Genomic DNA, 26,636 nt, shown 5'->3' with positions numbered 1-26,636 from the left:
TCTTGACTCCCATTTCATAAGTCATTTATTTGGGTAATATAGCCCGTTACGCATGATAAAACACTTTACAATCATCCATGATCGTTGGGTCAGCTTTTTGTTGATGGGCAAAATAATGGCTTGTTTGACTCGGGTAAATATCCCACCACATTCAGTTGAGAATTTAATGAGCGTTTGTTATTCTCTTCAAAAGCTATGGATCCATAGGTGATTTGCATCTTTAACATGTTTAAAACATGCAAATCCATTTTTTAAGCATGTGTGGAGGAAATCTCTTTCTTCTAAAATTCCAAGTTGTTAGGGTTGAACTAGTGGAATTTCCCATACTTTGACAACAAAACTTTTGTGTTCATTTGCGGTGTGTGAATAAATTTTCTTTACTTACATTTGTTATTGTTTTAAATTTTTTCCGTACATGAACTCTAAAATTTTCATTTTGTTGTGATCTATTTGCCTTTTTGGTTTACGGGATGATTGGGGAGCGAAAAACTCAAAGTTTTGTTTTAGGAAAAAAGTGTACATCTAAAATGAAAAAACACAGTGCACAAATGTAGAGCGAGATAATTCCAAAGAGTTTCATTAATTTTTAGGGATTGTAAACTCTTCTTAGCTTTTATATATCAGGTTTTGCAATAGTCGGGAAAAACGGGGAGGCAGGGATTTTTAACTGAATCTTGACTCCCAATCCATAAGTCAATTATTAGGGTAATATAGCCCATTACGCATGATAAATCACTTTACAATCATCCATGATCGTTGGGTCAGCTTTTTGTAGATGGGTAAAATAATGGCTTGTTTGACTCGGGTAAATATCCCACCGCACGTTCACTTGAAAATTTAATGGGCGTTTGTTATTCTCTTCCAAAGCTTTGGATCCATAGGTGATTTGCATCTTTAACATGTTTAAAACATGTAAATCCATTTTTTAACCATGTGTGGAGGAAATCTCTTTCTTATAAAATTCCAAGCAGTTAGGGTTGAAGTAGTGGAATTTCCCAAACATGGACAACAAAACTTTTGTGTTCATTTGTGGATGTGAATAAATTTTATTTACTTACATTTTTTATTGTTTAAATTTTTTTCCATACATTAACTCTAAAATTTTCATTTTGTTGTGATCTATTTGCCTTTTTGGTTTACGGGATGAAGGGAGAGCGAAAAACTCAAAGTTTTGTTTTATGAAAAAAGTGTACATCTAAAATGAAAATGCACAGTGCTCAAATGTAGAGCGAGATAATTCCAAAGAGTTTCTGTAATTTTTAGGGATTGTAAGTTCTTCTTAGTTTTTATATATCAGGTTTTGCAATCGTTGGGAAAAAGGGGGAGGCAAGGATTTTTAACTGAGTCTTGACTCCAAATCCATAAGTCAATTATTAGGGTAACATATCCCGTTACACTTGACAAATCACTTTACAATCATCCATGATCATTAGGTCAGCTTTTTGTTGATGGGCAAAATAATGGCTTGTTTGACTCGGGTAAGTTCCCACCACACGTTTAGTCGAGAATTTAATGGGCATTTGTTATTCTCTTCAAAAGCTATGGATCCATAGGTGATTTGCATCTTTAACATGTTTAAAACATGCAAATCCATATTTTAAGCATGTGTGGAGGAAATCTCTTTCTTTAAAATTCCAAGCTGTTAGGGTTGAACTAGTGGAATTTCCCAAACTTGGGCAACAAAACTTTTGTGTTCATTTGTGGTGTGTGAATAAATTTTCTTTATTTACATTTGTTATTGTTTTAAATTTTTTTTCGTATATGAACTCTAAAATTTTCATTTTGTGGTGATGTAATTGCCTTTTATGTTTACGGGATGATTGGGGAGCGAAAAACTCATAGTTTTGTTTCATGAAAAAAGTGTACATCTAAAATGAAAATACACAGTGCACAAATGTAGAGCGAGATAATTCCAAAGAGTTTCTGTAATTTTTAGGGATTGTAAGCTCTTCTTAGTTTTTATATATCAGGTTTTGCAATCGTCGGGAAAAACGGGGAGGCAGGGATTTTTAACTGAATCTTGACTCCCAATCCATAAGTCAATTGTTAGGGTAATATAGCCCGTTACGCATGATAAATCACTTTACAATCATCCATGATCGTTGGGTCAGCATTTTGTAGATGGGCAAAATAATGGCTTGTTTCACTCGGGTAAATATCCCACCGCACGTTCACTTGAAAATTTAATGGGCGTTTGTTATTCTCTTCAAAAGCTTTGGATCCATAGGTGATTTGCATCTTTAACATGTTTAAAACATGCAAATCCATTTTTTAAGCATGTGTGGAGGAAATCTCTTGCTTATAAAATTCCAAGCTGTTAGGGTTGAACTAGTGGAATTTCAGAAACATGGACAACAAAACTTTTGTGTTCATTTGTGGTGTGTGAATAAATTTTCTTTACTTACATTTTTTATTGTTTTAAATTTTTTTCCATACATTAACTCTAAAATTTTCATTTTGTTGTTATCTATTTGCCTTTTTGGTTTACGGGATGAAGGGAGAGCGAAAAACTCAAAGTTTTGTTTTATGAAAAAGGTGTACATCTAAAATGAAAATGCACAGTGCACAAATGTAGCGCGAGATAATTCCCAAGAGTTTCTATATTTTTTTGGGATTGTAAGCTCTTCTTAGTTTTTATATATCAGGTTTTGCAGTCGTCGGGAAAAAGGGGGAGGCAGGGATTCTTAACTGAGTCTTGACTCCCAATCCATAAGTAATTTATTACGGTAATATATCCATTATGCATGATAAATCACTTTACAATCATCCATGATCGTTGGGTCAGCTTTTTGTGGATGGGCAAAATAATGGCTTGTTTGACTCGGGTAAATATCCCACTGCTTGTTCACTTGAGAATTTAGTGAGCGTTTGTTATTCTCTTCAAAAGCTTTGGATCCATAGCGCATTTGATTCTTTAACATGTTTAGAACATGCAAATTCATTTTTTAAGCATGTGTGGAGGAAATCTCTTTCTTATAAAATTCCAAGCTGTTAGGGTTGAACTAGTGGAATTTCCCAAACTTGAACAACAAAACTTTTGTGTTCATTTGTGTGAATAAATTTTCTTTACTTACATTTGTTATTGTTTTAAATTTTTTTCCGTACATGAAGTCTAAAATTTTCATTTTGTTGTGATCTATTTGCCTTTTCGGTTTACGTCAAGAAGGGAGAGCGAAAACTCAAAGTTTTGATTTATGAAAAAAGTGTACATCTAAAATGAAAATGCACCGTTCAAAAATGTAGAGCGAGATAATTCCAAAGAGTTTCTGTAATTTTAAGGGATTGTAAGCTCTTCTTAGTTTTTATATATCAGGTTTTGCAATCGTCGGGAAAAAGGGGGAGGTAGGGATTTTTTACTAGAGTCTTGACTTCCAATCGATAAGTCATTTCTTAGGGTAATATAGCCCGTTACGCATGATAAATCACTTTACAATCATCCATGATCGTTGGGTCAGCTTTTTGTATATGGGCAAAATAAAGGCTTGTTTCACTCGGGTAAATATCCCACCGCACGTTCAGTTGAGAATTTATTGAGCGTTTGTTATTCTCTTCAAAATCTTTGGATCCATACGTGTTTTGCATCTTTAACATGTTTAAAACATGCATATCCATTTTTAAAGCATGTGTGGAGGAAATCACTTTCCTATAAAATTCCATGCCGTTGGGGTTGAACTAGTGGAATTTCCGAAACTTGGACAACAAAACTTTTGTGTTCATTTGTGGTGTGTGAATAAATTTTCTTTACTTACATTTGTTTTTGTTTTAAATTTTTTTCCGAACGTGAACTCTAAAATTTTCATTTTGTTGTGATCTATATGCCTTTTATGTTTACGGGATGAAGGGAGAGCGAAAAACTCAAAAGTTTTGATTTAAGAAAAAAGTGTACATCTAAAATGAAAATGCACAGTGCACAAATGTAAAGAGAGATAATTCCAAAGAGTTTCTGTAATTTTTAGGGATTCTACGCTCTTTTTAGTTTTTATATATTTAGTTTTGCAATCATCGGGAAAAAAGAGGGAGGCAGGGATTTTTAACTGAGTCTTGACTCCCAATCCATAAGTCATTTATTAGGGTAATATAGCCCGTTACGCATGATAAATCACTTTACAATCATCCATGATCGTTGGCTCAACTTTTTGTAGATGGGCAAAATAATGGCTTGTTTGACTCGGGTAAATATCTGACCGCACGTTCAGTTGAGAATTTAATGAGCGTTTGTTATTCTCTTCAAAAGCTATGGATCCATAGGTGATTTGAATCTTTAACTTGTTTAAAACATGCAAATCCATTTTTTAAGCATGTGTGGAGGAATTCTCTTTCTTATAAAATTCCAAGCTGTTAGGGTTGAACTAGTGGAATTTCCCAAACTTTGACAACAAAACTTTTGTGTTCATTTGTGGTGTGTGAATAAATTTTCTTTTCTTACATTTGTTATTGTTTTAAAATTTTTTCCGTAGATGAAATATAAAATTTTAATTTTGTTGTGATCTATTTGCCTTTTTGGTTCACGGGATGAAGGGAGAACGAAAACACAAAGTTTCGATTTATGAAAGAAGTGTACATCTAAAATGAAAATGCACAGTGCACAAATGTAGAGCGAGAAAATTCCAAAGAGTTTCTGTAATTTTTAGGGATTCTAAGCTCTTCTTAGTTTTTATATATCTGATTTTGCAATCGTCGGCAAAAAGGGGGAGGCAGTGATTTTTAACTGAGTCTTGACTCCCAATCGTTAAGTCATTTCCTAGGGTAATATTGCCCGTTACCCATGATAAATCACTTTACAATCATCCATGATCGTTGGGTCAGCTTTTTGTAGATGGGCAAAATAATGGCTTGTTTGACTCGGGTAAATATCCCACCGCACGGTTAGTTGAGAATTGAATGAGCATTTTCTATTCTCTTCAAAAGCTTTGGATCCATAGGTGATTTGCATCTTTAACATGTTTAAAACATGCATATCCATTTTTAAAGCATCTGTGGAGGGAATCTCTTTCCTATAAACTTCCAAGCAGTTGGGGTTGAACTAGTGGAATTTCCCAAACTTGAACAACAAAAATTTTCTGTTCATTTGTGGTGTGTGAATAAATTTTCTTTTACTTACATTTGTTATTGGATTAAATTTTTTCCGTATTTGAACTCCAAAATTTTCATTTTGTTATGATCTATTTACCTTTTTGGTTTACGGGATGAAGGGAGAGCGAAAACTCAATGTTTTGAATTATGAAAAAAATGTACATCTAAAATGAAAATGCACAGTGCACAAATGTAGAGCGAGATAATTCCAAAGAGTTTCTGTAATTTTTAGGGATTGTAAGTTCGTCTTAGTTTTTATATATCAGGTTTTGCAATCGTTGGGAAAAAGGGGGAGGCAGGGATTTTTAACTGAGTCTTGACTCCCAATACATAAGTCAATTATTAGGGTAATATAGCCCGTTACACATGATAAATCACTTTACAATCATCCATGATCGTTGGGTCAGCTTTTTGTAGATGGGCAAAATAATGGCTTATTTGACTCGGGTAAATATCCCACCGCACGTTTAGTTGAGAATTTATTGGGCGTTTGTTATTCTCTTCAAAAGCTATTGATCCATAGGTGATTTGCATCTTTAACATGTTTAAAACATGCAAATCCAATTTTTAAGCAAGTGTGGAGGAAATCTCTTTCTTTAAAATTCGAAGCTGTTAGGGTTGAACTAGTGGAATTTCCCAAACTTCGACAACAAACCTTTTGTGTTCATTTGTGGTGTGTGAATAAATTATCTTTACTTATATTTTTTATTTTTTTAAATTTTTTTTCGTACATGAACTCTAAAATTTTCATTTTGTTGTGATCTATTTGCCTTTTTGGTTTACGGGATGAAGGGGGAGCGAAAAATTCAAAGTTTTGTTTTATGAAAAAATTGTACATCTAAAAAGAAAATGCACTGTGCACAAATGTAGAGCGAGGTAATTTCAAAGAGTTTCTTTATTTTTTAGGGATTGTATGCTTTTCTTAGTTTTTATATATCAGGTTTTGCAATCGTCGGGAAAAATGGGGAGGCAGGGATTTTTAACTGAGTCTTGACTCCCAATCCATAAGTCAATTATTGGGGTAATATAGACCGTTACGCATGATAAATCACTTTACAATCATCCATGATCGTTGGGTCAGCTTTTTGTTGGTGGGCAAAATAATGGCTTGTTTGACTCAGGTAAATATCCCACCACACGTTTAGTTGAGAATTTAATGGGTGTTTGTTATTCTCTTCAAAAGCTATGGATCCATAGGTGATTTGCATCTTTAACATGTTTAAAACATGCAAATCCATTGTTTAAGTATGTGTGGAGGAAATCTCTTTCTTTAAAATTCCAAGAGGTTTGGGTTGAACTAGTGGAATTTCCCAAACTTGGACAACAAAACTTTTGTGTTCATTTTTGGTGTGTCAATAAATTTTCTTTACTTAAATTTGTTATTGTTTTAAATTTTTTTCGTACTTGAACTCCAAAATTGTGTTTTTGTTGTGATCTATTGGCCTTTTTGGTTTACGGGATGAAGGGAGAGCGAAAACTCAAAGTTTTGATTTACGAAAAAATTGTACTTCTAAAATGAAAATGCACGGTGCACAAATGTAGAGGGAGATAATTTCAAAGAGTTTCTATAATTTTTAGGGATTGTAAGCTCTTCTCAGTTTTTATATAGCAGGTTTTGCAATCGTAGGGAAAACGGGGGAGGCAGGGATTTTTAACTGAGTCTTGACTCCCAATCCATAAGTCAAATATTAGGGTAATATAGCCCGTTACATATGATAAATAACTTTACAAACATCCATGATCGTTGGGTCAGCTTTTTGTAGATGGGCAAAATAATGGCTTGTTTGACTCGGGTAAATATCCCACCGCACGTTTAGTTGAGAATTTAATGGGTGTTTGTTATTCTCTTCAAAAGCTCTGGATCCATAGGTGATTTGCATCTTTAACATGTTTAAAACATGCAAATCCATTTTTTAAGCATGTGTGGAGGAAATCTCTTTCTTTAAAATTCCAAGCTGTTAGGGTTGAACTAGTGGAATTTCCCAAACTTGGACAACAAAACTTTTGTGTTCATTTGTTGTGTGTGAATAAATTTTCTTTACTTACATTTGTTATTGTTTTAAATTTTTTTCCGTACATGAACTCTAAAATTTTCATTTTGTTGTGATCTATTTTCCTTTTTGGTTTACGGGATGAAGGGGGAGCGAAAAAGTCAAAGTTTTGTTTTATGAAAAAAGTGTACATCTAAAATGAAAATGCACAGTGCACAAATGTAGAGCGAGATATTCTTTTAAATTTTTTCCGTACTTGAACTCCAAAATTTTCATTTTGTTGTGATCTATTTGCCTTTTTGGTTTACGGGATGAAGGGAGAGCGAAAACTCAAAGTTTTGATTGTTGAAAAAAGTGTACATCTAAAATGAAAATGCACAGTGCACAAATGTAGAGCGAGATAATTCCAAAGAGTTTCTGTAATTTTTAGGGATTGTAAGTTCTTCTTAGTTTTTATATATTAGGTTTTGCAATCGTCGGGAAAAAGGGTGAGGCAGGGATTTTTAACTGAATCTTGACTCCCAATCCAAAAGTCAATTATTAGAGTAATATAGCCTGTTACACATGATAAGTTACTTTACAATCGTCCATGAACTGGGTCAACTTTTTGTAGATGGGCAAAATAATGGCTTGTTTGACTCGGGTAAATATCCCACCGCACGTTTAGTTGAGAATTTAATGGGCGTTTGTTATTCTCTTCAAAAGCTATGGATCCATAGGTGATTTGCATCATTAACATGTTTAAAACATGGAAATCCATTTTTTAAGCATGTGTGGAGGAAATCTCTTTCTTAAAAATTCCAAGCTGTTAGGGTTGAACTAGTGGAATTTCCCTAACTTGGACAACAAAGCTTTTGTGTTCATTTGTGGTGTGTGAATAAATTTTCTTTACTTACATTTGTTATTGTTTTAAATTTTTATCCGTAGATGAACTCTAAAATTTTCATTTTGTTGTGATCTATTTGCCTTTTTGGTTTATGGGATGAAGGGGGAGCGAAAAACTCAAAGTTTTGTTTGATGAAAAAAGCGTACATCTAAAATGAAAATGCACAGGGCACAAATGTAGAGCGAGAAAATTCCAAAGAGTTTCTGTAATTTTTAGGGATTGTAAGCTCTTTTTAGTTTTTATAGATCAGGTTTTACAATCGTCGGGAAAAAGGGGGAGGCAGGGATTTTTAACTGAGTCTTGACTCCCAATCCATAAGTCTTTTATTTGGGTAATATAGCCCGTTATGCATGATAAATCACTTTACAATCCTCCATGATCGTTGGGTCAGATTTTTGTAGATGGGCAAAATAATGGCCTTTTTTACTCGGGTAAATATCCCATCGCACGTTCAGTTGAGAATTTAATGAGCGTTTGTTATTCTCTTCAAAAGCTATGGATCCATAGGTGATTTGCATCTTTAACATGTTTAAAACATGCAAATCATTTTTTTAAGCATGTGTGGCGAAAATCTCTTTCTTATAAAATTCGAAGCTGTTAGGGTTGAACTAGTGGAATTTCCCAAACTTTGGCAACAAAACTTTTGTGTTCATTTGTGGTGTGTGAATAAGTTTTCTTTACTTACATTTGTTATTGTTTTAAATTTTTTTCCGTACATGAACTCTAAAATGTTCATTTTGTTGTGATCTATTTGCGTTTTTGGTTTACAGGGTGAAGGGAGAGCGAAAACACAAAGTTTTGATTGATGAAAAAAGTGTACATCTAAAAAGAAAATGCACAATGCACAAATGTAGAGCGAGATAATTCCAAAGAGTTTCTGTAATTTTTAGGGATTGTAAGCTCTTCTTAGTTTTTGTATATCAGGTTTTGCAATCGTCGGGAAAAAGGGGGAGGCAGGGATTTTTAATTGAGTCTTGACTCCCAATCCTTAAGTCATTTCTTAGGGTAATATAGCCCGTTACGCATGATAAATCACTTTACAATCATCCATGATCGTTGGGTCAGCTTTTTGTAGATGGGCAAAATAATGGCTTGTTTGACTCGGGTAAATATCCCACCACACCGTCAGTTGAGAATTTAATGAGCGCTTGTTATTCTCTCCAAAAGCTTTGGATGCATAGGTGATTTGAAAGCATGTGTGGAGGGAATCTCTTTCCTATTAAATTCCAAGCAGTTGGGGTTGAACTAGTGGAATTTCCCTAACTTGGACAACAAACTTTTGTGTTCATTTGTGGTGTGTGAATAAATTTTATTTACTTACATTTGTTATTGTTTTAAATTTTTTCCGTACTTGAACTCCAAAATTTTCATTTTGTTGTGATCTATTTGCCTTTTTGGTTTACGGGATAAAGGGAGAGCGAAAACTCAAAGTTTTGATTTATGAAAAAAGTGTATATCTAAAATGAAAATGCACAGTGCACAAATGTAGAGCGAGATAATTCCAAAGTGTTTCTGTAATTTTTAGGGATTGTAAGCTCTTCTTAGTTTTTATATATCAGGTTTTGCAATCGTCGGGAAAAAGGGTGAGGCAGGGATTTTTAACTGAATCTTGACTCCCAATCCATAAGTCAATTATTAGAGTAATATAGCCTGTTACACATGATAAATTACTTTACAGTCATCCATGATCGTTGGGTCAGCTTTTTGAAGATGGGCAAAATAATGGCTTGTTTCACTCGGGTAAATATCCCACCGCACGTTTAGTTTAGAATTTAATGGGCGTTTGTTATTCTCTTCAAAAGCTATGGATCCATAGGTGATTTGCATCTTTAACATGTTTAAAACATGCAAATCCATTTTTTAAGCATGTGTGGAGGAAATCTCTTTCTTTAAAATTCCAAGCTGTTAGGGTTGAACTAGTCGAATTTCCCTAACTTGGACAACAAAACTTTTGTTTTCATTTGTGGTGTGTGAATAAATTTTCTTTACTTACATTTGTTGTTGTTTTAAATTTTTTTCCGTAGATGAACTCTAAAATTTTCATTTTGTTGTGATCTATTTGCCTTTTTGGTTTATGGGATGAACGGGGAACGAAAAACTCAAAGTTTTGTTTTATGAAAAAAGTGTACATCTAAAATGAAAATGCACAGTGCACAAATGTAGAGCGAGACAATTCCAAAAAGTTTCTGTAATTTTTAGGTATTGTAAGCTGTTCTTAGTTTTTATAGATCTGGTTTTACAATCGTCGGGAAAAAGGGGGAGGCAGGGATTTTTACATGAGTCTTGACTCCCAATCCATAAGTCATTTCTTAGGGTATTATAGCTCGTTACACATGATAAATCAGTTTACAATCATCCATGGTCGTATGGTTAGCTTTTTGTAGATGGGCAAAATAATGGCTTGTTTGACTCGGGTAAATATCCCACCGCACGGTCAGTTAAGAATTTAATGTGCGTTTGTTATTCTCTTCAAAAGCTTTGGATCCAAAGGTGATTTGCATCTTTAACATGTTTAAAACATGCATATCCATTTTTAAAGCATGTGTGGAGGAAATCTCTTTCCTATAAAATTCAAAGCAGTAGGGGTTGAACTAGTGGAATTTCCCAAACATGGACAACAAAACTTTTGTGTTCATTTGTGGTGTGTGAATAAATTTCTTTACTTACATTTTTTATTGTTTTAAATTTTTTCCGTACTTCAACTCCAAAATGTTCATTTTGTTGTGATTTATTTGCCTTTTTGGTTTACGGGATGAAAGGAGAGCGAAAACTCATAGTTTTGTTTTAAGAAAAAAGAGTACATGTAGAATGGAAATGCACAATGCACAAATGTAGGGAGAGATAATTCCAAAGAGTTTCTGTAATTTTTAGGGATTGGAAGCTCTTCTTAGTTTTATATATCAGGTTTTGCAATCGTCGGGAAAAAGGGGGAGGCAAGCATTTTTAACTGAGTCCTGACTCCAAATCCATAAGTCAATTATTAGGGTAATATAGCCCGTTAGACATGATAAATCAATTCACTATCATCCATGATCTTTGGGTCAGCTTTTTTTAGATGGGCCAAATAATGGGTTGTTTGACTAGGGTAAATATCCCACCGAACGTTTAGTTGAGAATTTAATGGGCGTATGTTATTCTCTTCAAAAGCAATGGATCCATAGGTGATTTGCATCTTTAACATGTTTAAAACATGCAAATCCATTTTTTAAGCATGTGTGGAGGAAATCTCTTTCTGATAAAATTCCAAGCTGTTAGGGTTGAACTACTCGAATTTCCCTAACTTGGACAACAAAACTTTTGTGTTCATTTGTGGTGTGTGAATAAATTTTCTTTACTTACATTTGTTGTTGTTTTAAATTTTTTTCCGTACATGAACTCTAAAATTTTCTTTTTGTTGTGATCTATTCGCCTTTTTGGTTTACGGGATGAAGGGAGAGCAAAAACTCAAAGTTTTGATTTATAAAAAAAGTGTACATCTAAAATGAAAATGCACAGTGCACAAATGCAGAGGGAGATAATTCTAAGGAGTTTCTGTGATTTTTAGGCATTGTAAGCTCTTCTTAGTTTTTATATTTCAGGTTTTTCAATCGTCGGGAAAAAGGGGGAGGCATAGATTTTTAATTGAGTCTTGACTCCCAATCGATAAGTCATTTCTTAGGGTAATATAGCCCGTTACGCATGATAAATCACTTTACAATCATCCATGACCGTTGGGTCAGCTTTTTATAGATGGCCAAAATAATGGCTTGTTTGACTCCGGTAAATATCCCACTGCACGTTCACTTGAGAATTTAATGAGCGTTTGTTATTCTCTTCAAAAGCTATGTATCCATAGGTGATTTGCATCTTTAACATGTTTAAAACATGCATATCCATTTTTAAAGCATGTGTGGAGGAAATCTCTTTCCAATAAAATTCCAAGCTGTTGGGGTTCAACTAGTGGAATTACCCAAACTTGGACAACAAAACTTTTGTGTTCATTTGTGGTGTGTGAATAAATTTTCTTTACATACATTTGTTATTGTTTTAAATTTTTTCCGTACTTGAACTCCAAAATTTTCATTTTGTTGTGAACTATTTGCCTTTTTGGTTTACGGGATGAACGGAGAGCGAAAACTAAAAGTTTTGTTTTAAGAAAAAAGAGTACATGTAGAATGGAAATACACAATGCAAAAATGTAGAGAGAGATAATTCCAAAGAGTTTCAGTAATTTTTAGGGATTGTAAGCTCTTCTTAGTTTTTATATATCAGGTTTTGCAATCGTCGGGAAAAAGGGGGAGGTAGGGATTTTTAACTGAGTCTTGACTCCCAATCCACAAGTCATTTATTAGGGTAATATAGCCCGTTAGGCATGATAAATCAATTTACAATCATCCATGATCGTTGGGTCAGCTTCTTTTAAATGGGCTAGATAATGGCTTGTTTGACTCGGGTAAATATCCCACCGCACGTTCACATAAGAATTTAAAGAGCGTTTGTTATTCTTTTCAAAAGCAATGGATCCAAAGGTGATTTGCATCTTTAACATGTTTAAAACATGCAAATCCATTTTTTAAGCATGTGTGGAGGAAATATCTTTCTTATAAAATTCCAAGCTGTTAGGGTTGAACTAGTGGAATTTCCCAAACTTGGACAACAAAACTTTTGTCCTCGTTTGTGGTGTGTGAATAAATTTTCTTTACTTACATTTGTTATTGTTTTACATTTTTTTCCGTACATGAAGTCTAAAATTTTCATTTTGTTGTGATCTATTTGCCTTTTGGTTTACGGGATGAAGGGAGAGCGAAAAACTCAAAATTTTGATTTGTGAAAAAAGTGTACATCAAAAATCAAAATGCACAGTGCACAAATGTAGAGCGAGATAATTCCAAAGAGTTTCTCTAATTTTTAAGGATTCTAAGCTCTTCTTAGTTTTTATATATCAGGTTTTGTAATCGTCGGGAAAAAGGGGGAGGCAGGGATTTTTAACTGAGTCTTCACTCCCAATGCATAAGTCATTTATTAGGGTAATATAGCCCGTTATGCATGATAAATCACTTTACAGTCAACCATGATTGTTGGGTCAACTTTTTGTAGATGGGCAAAATAATGGCTTGTTTGACTCGGGTAAATATCCCACCGCACGTTCACTTGAGAATTTAATGAGCGTTTGTTATTCTCTTCAAATGCTTTGGATCCATAGGTGATCTGCATCTTTAACATGTTTAAAACATGCAAATCTATTTTTTAAGCATGTGTGGAGGAAATCTCTTTCTGATAAAATTCCAAGCTGTTAGGGTTGAACTAGTGGAATTTCCCAAACTTGGACAACAAAACTTTTGTGTTCATTTTTGGTGTGTGAATAAAATTTCTATACTTACATTTGTTATTGTTTTAAATTTTTTACCGTACATACTCTCTAAAATTTTCATTTTGTTGTGATCTATTTGCCTTTTTGGTTTACGGGATGACGGGAGAGCGAAAACTCAAAGTTTTGTTTTAAGAAAAAACCGTACATCTAAAATGGAAATGCACAGTGCACAAATGTAGAGCGAGATAATTCCAAAGAGTTTCTGTAATTTTTAGGGATCGTAAGCTCTTCTTAGTTTTTATATATCAGGTTTTACAATCGTCGGGAAAAAGGGGCAGGCTGGGATTTTTAACTGAGTCTTGACTCCCAATCCATAAGTTATTTATTAGGGTAATATAGCCTGTTACGGATGATAAATCACTTTACAATCATCCATGATCATTAGTCAGCTTTTTTTAGATGGGCAAAATAATAGCTTGTTTGATTCAGGTAAATATCCCCCCGCACGTTCAGTTGAGAATTTAATGAGCGTTTGTTATTCTCTTCAAAAGCTATGGATCCATAGGTGATTTGCATCTTTAACATGTTTAAAACATGCAAATCCATTTTTTAAGCATCTGTGGAGGAAATCTCTTTCTTATAAAATTCCAAGCTGTTAGGGTTGAACTAGTGGAATATCCCAAACTTGGACAACAAAACTTTTGTGTTAATTTGTGGTGTGTGAAAAAATTTTCTTTACTTACATTTGTTATTGTTTTAAATTTTTTCCGTACTTGAATTCCATAATTTTCGTTTTGTTGTGATCCATCTGCCTTTTTTGTTTACGGGATGAAGGGAGAGCGAAAACTCAAAGTTTTGTTTTAAGAATAAAAAGTACTTGTGGAATCGAAATGCACAATGCCCAAATGTAGAGAGAGATAATTCCCAAGATTTTCTGTAATATTTTGGGATTGTAAGCTCTTCTTTGTTTTTATATACCTGGTTTTGCAATCGGCGGGAAAAACGGGGTGGCAGGGATTTTTGAACTGAGTCTTGTCTCCCAATCCATAAGTCCTTTATTAGGGTAATAAAGCCCGTTACGCATGATAAATAACTTCACAATCATCCATGATTGTTGGGTCAGCTTTTGTAGATAGGCAAAATAATGGTTTGTTTGACTCGGGTAAATATCCCACCGCACGTTCACTTGAGAATTTAATGAGCGTTTTTTATTCTCTTCAAAAGCTTTGGATCCATAGGTGATTTGCATCTTTAACATGTTTAAAACATGCAAATCCATTTTTTAAGCATGTGTGGAGGTAATCTCTTTCTTATAAAATTCCAACCAGTTGGGGTTGAACTAGTGGAATTTCCCAAACTTGGACAACAAAACTTTTGTGTTCATTTGTGCTGTGTGAATAAATTTTCTTTACTTACATTTGTTATTGTTTTAAATTTTTTCCGTACTTGAACTACAAAATTTTCATTTTGTTGTGATCTATTTGCCTTTTTGGTTTGCGGGATGAAGGGTGAGCGAAAACTCAAAGTTTTGATTTATGAAAAAAGTGTACATCTAAAATGAAAATGCACAGTGCACAATTGTAGAGCGAGATAATTCCAAAGAGTTTCTGTAATTTTTAGGGATTGTACGCTCTTCTTCGTTTTTATATATCAGGTTTTGCAATCGTCGAGAAAGAGGGGGAGGCAGGGATTTTTAACTGAGTCTTGACTCCCAATCCATAAGTTATTTATTAGGGTAATATAGCCCGTTACACCTGATAAATCACTTTACAATCATCCATGATCGTTGGGTCAGCTTTTTGTAGATGGGCAAAATAATGGCTTGTTTGACTCGGGAAAATATCCCATCGCACGTTCACTTGTGAATATAATTAGCGCTTGTTATTCTCTTTAAAAGCTATGGATCAGTAGGTGATTTGCATCTTTAACATGTTTAAAACATGCAAATCGTTTTTTTAAGCATGTGTGGAGGAAATCTGTTTCTTATAAAATTCCAAGCTGTTAGGGTTGAACTAGTGGAATTTCCCAAACTTGGACAACAAAACTTTTGTTTTCATTTGTGGTGTGTGAATAAATTTTCTTTACTTACATTTGTTATTGTTTTAATTTTTTTTCCGTACATGAACTCTAAAATTTTCATTTTGTTGTGATCTATTTACCTTTTTGGTTTACAGGATGAAGGGAGAGCAAAAACTCAATGTTTTTTTTTAAGAAAAAAGAGTACATGTAGAATGGAAATGCACAATCCACAAATGTAGAGCGAGATAATTCCGAAGAGTTTATGTAATTTTTAGGAATTGTAAGGTCTTCTTAGTTTTTATATATCAGGTTTTGCAATCGTCGGGAAAAAGGGGGAGGCCGGGATTTTTTACTGAGTCTTGACTCCCAATGTATATGTCATTTCTCAGGGTAATATAGCCCGTTACGGATGATAAATCACTTTACAATCATCCATGATCGTTGGGTCAGCTTTTGTAGATGGGCAAAATAATGGCTTGTTTGACTCGGGTAAATATCCCACCGCACGTTCAATTGAGAATTTAATGAGCGTTTGTTATTCTCTTCAAAAGCTTTGGATCCATAGGTGATTTACATCTTTAACATGTTTAAAACATGCATATCAATTTTTAAAGCATGTGTGGAGGAAATCTCATTCCTATAAAATTCCAAGCTGTTGGGGTTCAACTAGTGGAATTTCCCAAACTTGGACAACAAAACTTTTGTGTTAAGTTGTGGTGTGTGAAAAAAATTTCTTTACTTACATTTGTTATTGTTTTAATTTTTTTTTGTACTTGAACTCCAAACTTTTCATTTTGTTGTGATCTATTTGCTTTTTTGGTTTACGGGATGAAGGGAGAGCGAAAACTCAAATTTTTATTTTAAGAAAAAAGAGCACATGTAGAATGGAAATGGACAATGCACAAATGTATAAGGAGATAATTCCAAAAAGTTTCTGTAATTTTTAGGGATTGCAAGCTCTTCTTAGTTTTTATATATCAGGTTTTTGCAATCGTCGGGAAAAAGGGGGAGGCAGGGATTTTCAACTGAGTCTTGACTCCAAATCCATTAGTCATTTATTAGGGTAATATAGCCTGTTACGCATGATAAATCACTTTACAATCGACCATGATCGTTGGGTCAGCTTTTTGTAGATGGGCAAAATAATGGCTTGTTGAACTCGTGTAAATATCCCACTGCACGTTCACTTGAGAATTTAATGGGCGTTTGTTATTCTCTTCAAAAGCTATGTATCCATAGGTGATTTGCATCTTTAACATGTTTCTAACATGCAAATCCATTTTTTTAGCATGTGTGGAGGAAATCTCTTTCTTATAAAATTCCAAGCTCTTAGGGTTGAACTGGTGGAATTTCCCAAACTTGGAGAACAAAATTTTGTGTTCATTTGTGGTGTGTGAAGAAATTTTCCTTACTTACATTTGTTATTGTTTTAAATTTTTTGCCGTACATGAACTCTAAAATTTTTATTTTGTTGTGATCTATTTACCGTTTTGGTTTACGGGATGAAGGGAGAGCGAAAACTCAAAATTTTGATTTATGAAAAAGGGGTACATCTAAAATGAAAATGCACAGTGCACAAATGTAGAGCGAGATAATTCCAAAAAGTTTTTGTAATTTTTAGGGATTGTAAGCTCTTCTTCGTTTTTATATATCAGGTTTTGCAATCGTCGGGAAAGAGGGGGAGGCATGGATTTTTAACTGACTCTTGACTCCCAATCCATAAGTTATTTATTAGGGTAATATAGCCTATTACACATGATAAATCACTTTACAATCATCCATGATCTTTGGGTCTGTTTTTTTTTATGGGCAAAATAATGGCTTGTTTGACTCGGGTAAATATCCCATTTCACGTTCACTTGAGAATTTAATGAGCGTTTGTTATTCTCTTCAAAAGCTTTGGATCCATGGGAGATTTGCATCTTCAATATGTTTAAAACATGCATTTCCATTTTTAAAGCATGTGCGGAGGAAATCTCTTTCTTATAAAATTCCAAGATGTTGGGGTTGAACTAGTGGAATTTCCAAAACTTGGACAACAAAACTTTTGTGTTCATTTGTGGTGAGTGAATCAATTTTCTTTACTTACGCTTGTTATTGTTTTAAATTTTTTCCGTACTTGCACTCCAAAATTTTCATTTTGTTGTGATCTATTTGCCTTTTAGGTTTACGGGATGTAGGGAGAGTGAAAACTCAAAGTTTTTTTTTAAGAAAAAATAGTACAGGTAGAATAGAAATGCACAATGCACAAATATAGAGAGAGAGAATTCCAAAGAGTTTCTGTAATTTTTAGGAATTGTAAGCTCTTCTTAGTTTTTATATATCAGGTTTTGCAATCGTCGGGAAAAACGGGGAGGCAGGGATTTCGAACTAAGTCTTGACTCCCAATCCATAAGTCATTTATTAGGGTAATATAGCCCGTTACGCATGTTAAATCACTTTACAATCATCCATCATCGTTGGGTCAGCTTTATGTGGATGGGCAAAATAATGGCTTGTTTGACTCGGGTAAATATCCCACTGCACGTTCACTTGAGAATTTAATGAGTGTTTGTTATTCTCTTCAAAGGCTTTGGATCCATAGGTGATTTGCATCTTTAACATGATTAAAATATGCATATCCATTTTTAATGCATGTGTGGAGGAAATCTCTTTCCTATAAAATTCCAAGCTATTGGGGTTGAACTAGTGGAATTTCCCAAACTTGGACAACAAAACTTTTGTGTTCATTTGTGGTGTGTGAATAAACTTTCTTTACTTTCATTTGTTATTGTTTTAAATTTTTTCCACACTTGAACTCCGAAATTTTCATTTTGTTGTGATATATTTGCCTTTTTGGTTTACGGAATGAAGGGAGAGTGAAAACTCAAAGTTTTGTTTTAAGAAAAAAGAGTACATGTAGAATGGAAATCCACAATGCACAAATGTAGATAGAGATAATTCCAAAGATTTTTTGTAATTTTTAGGGATTGTAAGATCTTCTTAGTTTTTATATATTAGGTTTTGCAAACGTCGGGAAAAACGGGGAGGCAGGGATTCTTATCTGAGTCTTGACTCGCAATCCATAAGTCATTTATTAGGGTAATATAGCCCGTTACGCATGATAAATCACTTTACAATCATCCATGATCGTTGGGTCAGCTTTTTGTAGATAGGCAAAATAATGGCTTGTTTGACTCGGGTAAATATCCCACAGCACGTTCACTTGAGAATTTAATGAGCGTTTGTTATTCACTTCAAAAGCTTTGGATCCATGGGTGATTTGTATCATTAACATGTTTAAAACATGCAAATCCATTTTTTAAGCATGTGTGGAGGAAATCTCTTTCTTATAAAATTCGAAGCTGTTAGGGTTCAACTAGTGGAATTTCCAAAACTTGGACAACAAAACTTTTGTGTTCATTTGTGGTGTGTGAATAAATTTTCCTTACTTACATTTGTTATTGTTTTAAATTTTTTTCCGTTCAAGAACTCTAAAATTTTCATTTTGTTGTGATCTATTTGCCTTTTTGGTTTACGGGTTGAAGGGAGAGCGAAAACTCAAAGTTTTGATTTATGAAAAAAGTGTACATCTAAAATGAAAATGCACAGTGCAAAAATGTAGACCGAGATAATTCCAAAGAGTTTCTGTAATTTTTAGGGATTGTAAGCTCTTCTTAGTTTTTATATATCAGGTTTTGCAATTGTCGAGAAAAAGGGGGATGCAGGGATTTTTAACTGAGTCTTGACTCCCAATCCATAAGTCATTTCTTAGGGTAATATAGCCCGTCACGCATGATAAATCACTTTACAATCATCCATGTTCGTTGGGTCAGATTTTCTTAGATGGGCAAAATAATGGCTTGTTTGACTCTGGTAAATATCCCACCGCACGTTCACTTGAGAATTTAATGAGCATTAGTTATTCTGTTCAAAAGCTATGGATCCATAGGTTATTTGCATCTTTAACATGTTTAAAACATGCATATCCATTTTTAAAGCATGTGTGGAGGAAATCTCTTTCCTATAAAATTCCAAGCTGTTGGGCTTGCACTAGTGGAATTTCCCAAAATTGGACGACAAAACTTTTGTGTTTATTTGTGGTGTGTGAATAAATTTTCTTTACTTACACTTGTTATTGTTTAAAATTTTTCCGTACATGAACTCCAAAAGTTTCATTTTGTTGTGATCTATTTGCCATTTTGGTTTACGGGATGAAGGGAGAGTCAAAACTCAAAGTTATTTTTTAAGAAAAAAGAGTACATGTAGAATGGAAATGCACAATGCACAAATGTAGAGAAAGATAATTCCAAAGAGTTTCAGTAATTTTTAGGGATTGTAAGCTCTTCTTAGTTTTTATATATCAAGTTTAGCAATCGTGGGGAAAAACGGGAAGGCAAGGATTTTTAACTGAGTCTTGACTCCCAATCCATAAGTCATTTATTAGGATAATATAGCCCGTCACGCATGTTAAATCACTTTACAATCATCGATGATCGTTGGGTCAGCTTTTTGTAGATGGGCAAAATAATGGCTTATTTGACTCGGGTAAATATCCCACTGCACGTTTAGTTGAGAATTTAATGAGTGTTTGTTATTCTCTTCAAAAGCTATGGATCCATAGGTGATTTGCATCTTTAACTTGTTTAATGCAAATCCATTATTTAAGCATGCGTGGAGGTAATCTCTTTCTTATAAAATTCCAAGCTTTTAGTGTTGAACTAGTGGAATTTCCCAAACTTGGAGAACAAAACTTTTGTGTTCATTTGTGGTGTGTGAATAAATTTTTTTTACTTACATTTGTTATTGTTTTAAATTTTTTCCGTACTTGAACTCTAAAATTTTTATTTTGTTGTGATCTATTTGCCTTTTTGGTTTATGGGATAAGGGAGAGCGAAAACTCAAAGTTTGGTTTGAGGAAAAAAGAGTACATGTAGAATGGAAATGCACAATGCACAAACGTAGAGAGAGATAATTCCAAAGAGTTTCTGTAATTTTTAGGGATTGTAAGCTCTTCTTAGTTTTTATATATCAGGTTTTGCAATCATCGGGAAAAATGGGGAAGCATGGATTTTTAACTGAGTCTTAACTCCCAATCCATAAGTCATTTCTTATGGTAATATAGCCCGTTACGCATGATAAATCACTTTACAATCATCCATGATCGTTCGGTCAACTTTTTGTAGATGGGCAAAATAATGGCTTATGTGACGCTGGTAAATATCCCACCGCACGTTCAGTTGAGAATTTAATGAGCGTTTGTAATTCTCTTCAAAAGCGTTGGATCCGTAGGTGATTTGCATCTTTAACATGTTTAAAACATGCATATCCATTTTTAAAGCTTGTGTGGAGGACATCTCTTTCCTATGAAATTCCAAGCTGTTGGGGTTGCAGTAGTGGAATTTCCCAAACTTGGACAACAAAACTTTTGTGTTCATTTGTGGTGTGTAAAAAAATTTTCTTTACTTACACTTGTTAGTGTTTTAAATTTCTTCCGTACTTGAACTCCGAAATTTTCATTTTGTTGTGATCTATTTGCCTTTTCGGTTTACGGGATGAAGGGAGAGCGAAAAATCAAAGTTTTGTTTTAAGAAAAAAGAGTACAGGTAGAATGGAAATGCACAATGCACAAATGTAGAGAGAGATAATTCCAAAGAGTTTCAGTAATTTTTGGGGATTGTAAGCTCTACTTAGTTTTTATATATCAGGTTTTGTAATCGTCGGGAAAAGCGGGGAGGCAGGGATTTTTAACAGAGTCTTGACTTTGAATCCATAAGTCATTTCTTAGGGTAATATAGCCCGTTACGCATGATAAATCACTTTACAATCATCCATGATCGTTGGGTCAGCTTTTTGTAGATGGGCAAAATAGTGGCTTGTTTGACTCTGGTAAATATCCCACCGCACATTCACTTGAGAATTTACTGAGCGTTTGTTATTCTCTTCAAAAGCTATGGATCCATGGGTGATTTGCATCTTTAACATGTTTAAAACATGCAAATCCATTTTTTAAGCATGTCTGGAGGAAATCTATTTCTTATAAAATTCCAAGCAGTTAGGGTTGAACTAGTGGAATTTCCCAAACTTGGACAACAAAACTTTTTTGTTCATTTTTGGTGTGTGAATAAATTTTCTTTACTTACATTTGTTATTGTTTTAAATTTTTTTCCGTACATGAACTCTAAAATTTTCATTTTGTTGTGATCTATTTGCCTTTTTGGTTTACGGGATGAAGGGAGAGCGAAAGCTCAAAGTTTTGATCTATGAAAAAAGTGTATATCTAAAATGAAAATGCACAGTGCACAAATGTAGAGCTATATAATTCAAAGAGTTTCTGTAATTTTTAGGGATTGTAAGCTGTTCTTAGTTTTTATATATCAGGTTTTGCAATCGTTGGGAAAGAGGGGGAGGCAGGGATTTTTAACTGAGTCTTGACTCCCAATCCATAAGTCATTTATTAGGGTAATAAAGGCCGTATGCATGATAAATCACTTTACAATCATCCATGACCATTGGGTCAGCTTTTTGTAGATGGGCAAAATAATGGCTTGTTTGACACGGGTAAATATCCCACCGCACGTTCACTTGAGAATTTAATGAGTGATTGTTATTCTCATCAAAAGCTTTGGATCCATGGGTGATTTGCATCTTTAACATGTTTAAAACATGCAAATCAATTTTTTAGGCATGTGAGGAGGAAATCTCTTTCTTATAAAATTCCAAGCTGTTAGGGTTGGGACTAGTGGAATTTCCCAAACTTGGACAACAAAACTTTTTTTTTCATTTGTGGTGTGAATAAATTTTCTTTACTTACATTTGTTATTGTTTTGAATTTTTTTCCGTACATGAACTCTAAAACTTTCATTTTGTTGTAATCTATTTGCCTTTTTGGTTTACGGGATGATGGGAGAGCGAAAACTCAAAGTTTTAATTTATGAAAAAAGTGTACATCTAAAATGAAAATGCACAGTGCACAAATGTAGAGCGAGATAATTCCAAAGAGTTTCTATAATTTTTAGGGATTGTAAGCTCTTCTTAGTTTTTATATATCAGGTTTTGCAATCGTCGGGAAAAAGGGGGACGCAGGGATTTTTAACTGAGTCTTGACTCCCAATCCATAAGTCATTTCCTAGGGTAATATAGCCCGTTACGCATGATAAATCACTTTACAATCATCCATGATCGTTGGGTCAGCTTTTTGTAGATGGGAAAAATAATGGCTTGGTTGACTCTGGTAAATATCCCACCGCACGTTCAGTTGAGAATTTAATGAGCGTTGGTTATTCTCTTCAAAAGCTATGGATGCATAGGTCATTTGCATATTTAACATGTTTAAAACGTGCATATCCATTTTTAAAGCATGTGTGGAGGAAATCTCTTCCCTATAAAATTCCAAGCTGTTGGGCTTGCACTAGTGGAATTTCCCAAACTTGGACAACAAAACTTTTGTGTTAATTTGTGGTGTGTGAATAAATTTTCTTTACTTACACTTGTTATTGTTTTAATTTTTTTCCGTACTTGAACTCCAAAATTTTCATTTTGTTGTGATCTATTTGCCTTTTTGCTTTACGGGATGAAGGGAGAGTGAAAACTCGAAGTCTTTTTTTAAGAAAAAAGTGTACATGTAGAATGGAAATGCACAATGCACAAATGTAGAGAGAGATAATTCCAAAGAGTTTCTGTAATTTTTAGGGATTGTAAGCTCTTCTTAGTTTTTATATATCAGGTTTTGCAATCGTCGGGAAAAACGGGGAGGCAGGGATTTTTAACTGAGTCTTGAGTCCCAATCCATAAGTCATTTATTAGGGTAATATATCCAGTTACGCATGTTAAATCACTTTACAATCATCCAAGATCGTTGGGTCAGCTTTTTGTAGATGGGCAAAATAATGGCTTGTTTGACTCGGGTAAATATCCCACTGCACGTTCACTTGAGAATTTAACGAGCGTTTGCTATTCTCTTCAAAAGCTATGGATCCATAGGTGGTTTGCATCTTTAACATGTTTAAAACATGAAAATCCATTTTTTAACCATGTGCGGAGGAAATCTCTTTCTTATAAAATTCCAACCTGTTAGGGTTGAACTAGTGGAATTTCCCAAACTTGGACATCAAAACTTTTGCGTTCATTTGTGGTGTGTGAATAAATTTTCTTTACTTACATATTTTATTGTTTTAAATTTTTCCTGTACTTGAACTCCAAAATTTTCATTTTGTTGTGATCTATTTGCCTTTTTGGTTTACGGGAGAAGGGAGAGCGAAACTCAAAGTTTTATTTTATGAAAAAAGAGTACTGTAGAATGGAAATGCACAATGCACAAATGTTGAGAGAGACAATTCAAAAGAGTTTCTGTAATTTTTAGGGATTGTAAGCACTTCTTAGTTTTTATATATCAGGTTTCGCAATCGTCAGGAAAAACGGGGAGGCAAGGATTTTTAACTGAGTCTTGACTCCCAATCCATAAGTCATTAATTAGGGTAATATAGCTCGTTATGCATGATAAATCACTTTACAATCATCCATGATCGTTGGGTCAGTTTTTTCTAGATGCGCAAAATAATGGCTTGTTTGACTCGTGTAAATATCCCACCGCACGTTCACTTGAGAATTTAATGAGCGTTTGATATTCTCTTCAAAACCTATGGATCCATAGGTGATTTGCATCTTTAACATGTTTAAAATATGCAAATCCATTTTTTAAGCAAGTGTGGAGGAAATCTCTTTCCTATAAAATTCCAAGCTGTTGGGGTTGAACCAGTGGAATTTCCGAAACTTGGACAACAAAACTTTTGTGTTCATTTGTGGTGTGTGAATAAATTTTCTTTACTTACATTTGTTATTGTTTTAAATTTTTTCCGCACTTGAACTCCAAAATTTTCATTTTGTTGTGATCTATTTGCCTTTTTGGTTTACGGGATGTAGGGAGAGTGAAAACTCAAAGTTTTTTTTAAGAAAAAAGAGTACATGTAGAATAGAAACGCACAATGCACAAATATAGAGAGAGATAATTCCAGGGAGTTTTTGTAATTTTTAGGAATTGTAAGCTCTTCTTAGTTTTTATATATCAGGTTTTGCAATCGTTGGGAAAAACGGGGAGGCAGGGATTTTGAACTTAGTCTTGACTCCCAATCCATAAGTCATTTATTAGGGTAATATAGCCCGTTACGCATGTTAAATCACTTTACAATCATCCATGATCGTTGGGTCAGCTTTTTGTGGATGGGCAAAATAATGGCTTGTTTGACTCGGGTAAATATCCCACTGCACGTTCACTTGAGAATTTAATGAGCGTTTGTTATTCTCTTCAAAAGCTTTGGATCCATAGGTGATTTCCATCTTTAACATGTTTAAAACATGCAAATCCATTTTTAAAGCATGTGTGGAGGAAATCTCTTTCCTATAAAATTCCAAGCTGTTGGGGTTGAACTACTGGAATTTCCCAAACTTGGACAACAAAACTTTTGTGTTCATTTGTGGTGTGTGAATAAATTTTCTTTACTTTCATTTGTTATTGTTTTAATTTTTTTCCGCACTTGAACTCCGAAATTTTCATTTTGTTGTGATCTATTTGGCTTTTTGGTTTACGGAATGAAGGGAGAGCGAAAACTCAAAGTTTTGTTTTAAGAAAAAAGAGTACATGTAGAATGGAAATGCACAATGCACAAATGTAGATAGAGATAATTCCAAAGATTTTCTGTAATTTTTAGGGATTGTAAGATCTTCTTAGTTTTTATATATTAGGTTTTGCAAACGTTGCGAAAAACGGGGAGGTAGGGATTCTTATCTGAGTCTTGACTCGCAATCCATAAGTCATTTATTAGGGTAATATAGCCCGTTACGCATGATAAATCACTTTACAATCATCCATGATTGTTGGGTTAGCTTTTTGTAGATGGGCAAAATAATGGCTTGTTTGACTGGGATAAATATCCCACCGCACGTTCACTTGAGAATTTAATGAGTGTTTGTTATTCTCTTCAAAAGCTTTGGATCCATAGGTCATTTGCATCTTTAACATGTTTAAAACTTGCATGTGTGGAGGAAATCTCCTTCCTATAAAATTCCAAGCTGTTGGGATTGAACTAGTGGAATTTCCAAAACTTGGACAACAAAACTTTTGTGTTCATTTGTGGTGTGTGAATAAATTTTCTTTACTTAGATTTGTTATTTTTTTAAACTTATTTCCGTACATGAACTCTAAAATTTTCATTTTGTTGTGATCTATTTGCCTTTTTGGTTTACGGGATTATGGGAGAGCGAAAACTCAAAGTTTTGAGTTGTGAAAAAAGTGCACATCTAAAATGGAAATGCACAGTGCACAAATGTAGAACGAGATAATTCCAAAGAGTTTCTGTAATTTTTAGGGTCTGTAAGCTCTTCTTAGATTTTATATATCAAGTTTTGCAATCGTCGGGAAAAATGGGGAGGCAGGGATTTTTAACTGAGTCTTGACTCCCAATCCGTAAGAGATTTATTAGGGTAATATAGCCCGTTACACATGATAAATCACTTAACAATCACCCATGATCGTTGGGTTAGCTTTTCGTAGATGGGCAAAATAATGGCTTGTTTGACTCGGGTAAATATCCCACCGCACGTTCACTTGAGAATTTAATGAGCGTTTGTTATTCTCTTCAAAAGCTTTGGATCCATGGGTGATTTGTATCATTAACATGTTTAAAACATGCAAATCCATTTTTTAAGCATGTGTGGAGGAAATCACTTTCTTATAAAATTCCAAGCTGTTAGGGTTCAACTAGTGGAATTTCCAAAACTTGTACAACAAAACTTTTTTGTTCATTTGTGGTGTGTGAATAAATTTTCCTTACTTACATTTGTTATTGTTTTAAATTTTTTTCCGTTCATGAACTCTAAAATTTTCATTTTGTTGTGATCTATTTGCTTTTTGGTTTACGGGTTGAAGGGAGAGCGAAAACTCAAAGTTTTGATTTATGAAAAAAGTGTACATCTAAAATGAAAATTCACACTGCACAAATGTAGACCGAGATAATTCCAAAGAGTTTCTATAATTTTTAGGGATTGTAAGCTCTTCTTAGTTTTTATATATCAGGTTTTGGAATAGTCGGGAAAAAGGGGGACGCAGGGGTTTTTAACTGAGTCTTGACTCCCTATCCATAAGTCATTTCTTAGGGTAATATAGCCCGTTACGCATGATAAATCACTTTACAATCATCCATGATCGTTGGGTCAGATTTTTTTAGATGGGCAAAATAATGGCTTGTTTGACTCTGGTAAATATCCCACCGCACGTTCACTTGAGAATTTAATGAGCATTAGTTATTCTCTTCAAAAGCTATGGATCCATAGGTTATTTGCATCTTTAACATGTTTTGAAACATGCATATCCATTTTTAAAGCATGTGTCTAAAATTCCAAG

This window comes from Aristolochia californica, unplaced genomic scaffold (genome assembly GCF_029961685.1).
Source record: "Aristolochia californica isolate CCGP_79_NKW_82.1479 unplaced genomic scaffold, dmAriCali1.0.hap1 SCAF_1, whole genome shotgun sequence".
Classification (NCBI taxonomy): domain Eukaryota; kingdom Viridiplantae; phylum Streptophyta; class Magnoliopsida; order Piperales; family Aristolochiaceae; genus Aristolochia; species Aristolochia californica.
This window is presented reverse-complemented; position numbering follows the sequence as displayed.